This window comes from Castor canadensis, chromosome 5 (assembly GCF_047511655.1).
Source record: "Castor canadensis chromosome 5, mCasCan1.hap1v2, whole genome shotgun sequence".
Lineage (NCBI taxonomy): Eukaryota > Metazoa > Chordata > Mammalia > Rodentia > Castoridae > Castor > Castor canadensis.
The window spans coordinates 20,733,923-20,739,205 of record NC_133390.1 but is presented as its reverse complement, the minus strand read 5'-3'; the positions used below and the strand labels follow the sequence as shown (position 1 = coordinate 20,739,205).

Here is a 5,283-nt window from a genome sequence, read left to right as displayed (position 1 = left end):
GAGGAAACAGAACCCCATGTATTTCAGTTCAAGGTATAATGTATCAAAGAGAAATTTATTTGCTTTCTCCAATTTATAATTTTGAAGCATGATGAAAAACAGAATTTCATCTCTTGTAATAAAGTTAAATCTATTCCTGTACATGTATTAGGTATAAGAGACAGAAAGTCAAGCAATACCAGTGATTAATACCACTGGGGATAGCACTCAACAAAAATACATTTGAATTTGTAGAGAAATTCCTTTGCTTTCTGGAATCTGGGGTAAGACAGCTCCATCTTGTCTTCCAGTGGGATAAAGGTGCAGTTACCCATTGCAACAAGCCTAACTTCTTTCCCTTGTTGGCCTTCTTTATTTACTGTTTCACTTCCTGTTTATTTATTTCTTGGTTTCTTTTTATTACCTGAATTTACACTACAATTAAATTTTATGCACAGTGATTTTTATATCAAAGAGTATTTCTGAAACCAACCTAATGCAATCTAACAGTTGAAACAGAATAAAATTTGTGTAACAAAGCATACTATTTTACTAGAATGCTGGGTTTTTCAAGTAATTCTAGATGAATTCTCTGACAATTGTCTTTGCCAAACTGACATTTATTGTTTCAGTTTGTCTCTTTGTAATGCTACAAGATCATAGATTAAAGTAGGAAAAAGAAAAAAGTCAAGCTCTACAGTTTTATATTTTTCAAAATAAAATTATTTTTATTAACATATATAGAGAACACATTTTCATGTATACTTGAGAATAGTTTTTATTAAATTTCCTTCACTTTTTTTCTTTGACTCTGATTATTTGTCTTAAATTGTGATAAACTTCATATTTTTAAAAGCACCTTAATGTGTTCAGACATAAATAAACAAACAAAACACTGGGAGTAGGAACATAAACAGTATTACATGGCAGGATTTTCCTAGCAATCGTTCCTGTGAAGTGTCCAAATGTCATGAAATCTTTAACTCTGTCAAGGTATGATATGAAGTGACTGTTCTCCACCAAATTTTTCCAAACAGTATTTGTGTTTGCACAGAGGAAAAATGTATAGGAGTTTGCAATCAGCAACTGAGAAGCATATAGGAAATGGCCAGGACAGAATAATGTGAGCCAGAGCTCAAGTATATTTGCAAGATCTTCGCTGTAAAAGTGACTTCCTATTATGCCAAAAATTTCTAAGTTGCACTGAGTAACTTACAGGTAGCTTACTTCAACTCCTGCTAATTCAACTATATTGTCAAACATTTTCAGAACTTGTGACATTGAGCAATTAAAACCAGAAGAATACCTCAGTACATAAATATTTTAATATTAGAGGAAAAAGTTAAAAACACTACCAATCACTCCTCAATTTCCAATTTTATAATACCTACACACTCATTAGTGAAAAAAGCATAAGCATAAACTCATGATTGTTTCAGAGTTATGAAACTATTTTCTTGATTTATTCTTCAGTGCTATTCATAGATGTCCCAATTCACATATATCATTCCTATACATAATTTAGAAAGGTGAATTTCTATATTATTTGAGGGGAATAGTCAACATTCACTTGATGAAAAGCTATGTTAACAGTACCAGAAAAAAAAGCTGGACAAAATGACCAATGGATCTTCAAGGTCACTGCCAGAAGCATCAGCAGGAGGGGAAGGTCTTTTGCTCTTCCCCAAAAGTTGGCAGCACCAATGGCTTGAGGTGACTGTGGTTTTGGTGATGAGTTTCCAGAAAGGCAATGTAGCTCTCTCCAGATCTCACAAGCCCCAGAATATGTCTGGCTTCAGAAATGACAAGTTTAATAAGTGTTCAGATCAAGAAGATTAATGCATGACTTCATGATGGAGTATGTCAGCACTGTAAAGATGTTCTTGAATGATGAGTAAAATACAGTAAATACAAACCATTATCTAAACCTAACAGTGTGTTCAAAGTTTATAAAAGACAGTGAAGGATGATTACCACATAATGCATATACCATGGACCTATGAACTTGAAATTTACACAATGTGGGGAAAAAAGAAGACATTATTATTCGATTTAATAAAGAAACAGAAAAGACAGAAAATGTTAAAAATAAAGTTCCAAAAGTAAAAGAAGCTACAGAAGAAATGAAAAAAAGTGATGATGATATAGATCTTGATCATAATTCAAATGACAATAATGAAGTGGATTAATATAACTTTCAAAGTGAGTTTGCCCATAAAATTCTGACCAACTTTTGCCTTTAAGTGTTTTTCCCAAAAATACTGTAAAATTCTACTGAGGAAATAAAAAATAAAGCCATAGAAAACAGGCAAAATTTGTACATGGACAATATAAATTGTGTTTAATACTTGAATAATTATGAAACTTTATCCATATGTCTTATAACAACTTTTTAAGTTGCCTATACTAGAGTACATGCCAAAATTCTTGTTGTGGTTTCATACTGAAGTTCCTGGGAATTATTTAGAATAATATACTACCTAATACCAAACTAAACAAGACTCAGATAGATGACTGTTTCAGAACCATCTCATAACTAGTCTTAAAAATCAGTCCATGGTAAGTACTTTTGATAGCTTGATTTCAACCCTAATTAACAAATACCTCCATAGTTATTTCAAAACAAAAGCAGTTTATTTTTATAGTAATATTTGGCAGTATGTATCAATTTTTCTTTTTTAAAAATTTTAATTATTTTTGCCTTTTCTTTTTTGGTGCTGAGATGTAACCCCTGCTAAGCAAGAACTTTATCCCAGCCCTCAATTTTTCTTTGAAAGTATTTTTATACACCTCATCACACTCCTTTGTCTTGTGAAATATCCACCCTGGAAAAATCCAGAATGCAGAATTTTTATATATAGTTTAATAAATAATATTAGAAAGATTCACACATTTACATCTGGGTGAAGAAATTGCAGTATCAAAAGCTCCTCACAGAGCTCTCCCTCCCCACAAGCTCACCCTTCTTCCCCGAGTGTGCACCATCTTGAATTTTGATAATTATTTTCTTTATTGTTTCACTACCCATATTTGTACTTCTGAAGACTCTAAATTGTTTGATTATTGAATTCTTATCTTTTTTTTGAAAACCTCCAACCTACAGAAAAGTAGCAAAGTAGTACAGAAACTTTGGATACTCTTCACTTAGATTTCCAGTTGTTAGCATTTAACCATGTTTTCTTTGTATCCCAATAGAAGAATATATGTATGTATACATGTATATATTTGCTGAACCATGTGAAAATAAGTGTTAGACATTGGTTTTGATTTTAATGAATACACTTGTATGATACATGTTATTTTGCATGTGTTTTATTTTTCATTATAATAAAATTTGGGAAGTGATCATGCTAGAATAGTTGTAATTTGAATATTTTTACATTACTGAGTATTATTCTCTTATTGCATAATGTACTCTGTTAGTCATTTCTAATGCAGAGACATTTGAAATATCTGAATTTTTTTATATTACAAATAATGCTGGTAAGAGCACAGTTAAAAAAAATGGCCAATTGAGAATTTCTTTTTTTTCCTACAATTCCAGAATAACCCAGTTCCAGCTGGTGCATGTATATCACTCAGAAAAACATGTAACTCAGGAGTTGTTCTTTTTTCCATGCATTTATATTCAAAACAATAAACTCTAAAAGAACTAAATAGAACTGAGGGAAAATTAGTAGAGATATAGTAGTAGAAACCATAGACTTTTAAAAGACATAGTGATAGAACTTTATTACCTTCTTAATAGTTGTTTCAATCCAAATTATATCCAAATCACAATAAAAAGCTGAAGAGAAGCCTTACTATGTGACCTAGAAAATTATAGACTGCTCATAAACATTTTGTTTAATTCAAAATTATATCAGGTATGGTAACCAGAAGTTTGGACTGAACAGGAACCCCATGGCATTAAAAATATCTTTTTCTCAAATCACAATTACTTGAGATTATCTTGGCTTTGCTCCCAAAGTTCACAGTAGAACTTGCTTAACCTTCACAGAGGATGTGGATATGCCACCCTTAGCTTAACTTACCCTGCTGAGTTTAAGAGGAATGTAAACTAGTGCAACCACTCTGGAAAAAAATTTGAAGTCTTCTTAAAAATCTAAAACATAGACCTGCCATTTGATCCAGAAATACCACTCTTGGGGATATACTCAAAGGAATGGGACACAGATTACTCCAGAGGCACCTGCACACCCATGTTTATTGCAGCACTATTCACAATAGCCAAGTTATGGAGACAGCCAAGATGCCCCACTACATGAATGGATTAAGAAAATGTGGCATTAATGCACAATGGAATTTTATGCAGCCATGAAGAAGAATGAAATCTTATGATTCGCAAGCAAATGGACGGAACTGGAGAACATCATGTTGAATGAGGTTAGCCAGGCCCAGAAGACCAAAAATCGTATGTTCTCCCTCATATGAGAACTTTAAATCAAGGCCAAACACAAGGGGATAGGACTTTGATTACATGATAAGGCAAGTACACACAAGAGAGGTATGAGGATAGGTAGGTAACCCCCCCAAAATATAGCATTTGATGTCTTCAATGCAAAGGAACTAATGCAGAAACTTTAAAGCAACAGAGACTATAGGAGAAGTGGACTAGGAACTAGAGAAAAGGTTAGTTTGAGAAGAATCAATTTAGAAAGTAACATATATGTACATGGAAGCAAAACTAGGAATCTCCTTATATAGCTATACTTACCTCAACTAACAAAAACCCCTGGTCGTTTTTATTATTGTTTATAATCTCTCTTCAACAAAAATTAGAGATAAGGGAAAAACAGTTTCTGCTCGGAAGAGAGGTGGTGGGGGGTGACAGGAAGGGGGTGGGAAGAAAGGGAGGGGGCGGGGGGAAGGGGGAGTAATGATCCAATCATTGTATGCACATATGAATAAAGGAAATGAAAACAAGAGCAAAATATAAATAAATAAATAAATAAAGTTTTATTGAAAAGCAAAAAAAAGAAAAAAAAGAGGTAAGGGCAGAAAAAGACATACAAGAGGAGTGCTCTCTCCTCTCACAGTCCAACTCAACACTTGTGATTCAAGTGAACTTCTGCTTACTCAGAAATTCTGAACTCCTGTACTTGTATTCTTTTTGCACATCTTTCCTCATGATGTCAATGAAGTAGAAATAATATCTATGCTATATTTAGGTGTTTGAAAAACCTTGTGCCATGAACTACAGAACTGTCACATGCCAGAGGCAGTAAGTTTTTGTATCAGCCACATGAAAATAAACTATTCTCTGGTTATCAGATTAGGGAAGGAGAGATATACAAGATTCAG

General features: G+C 33.0%; 1 pseudogene; it reads left to right on the top strand.

Moving 5' to 3' along the window:
• The first annotated feature begins 1,710 nt into the window (after positions 1–1,710).
• On the top strand, positions 1,711–1,942 carry LOC141423163 (uncharacterized protein C9orf85-like; annotated as a pseudogene).
• The last annotated feature ends 3,341 nt before the right edge of the window (positions 1,943–5,283 follow it).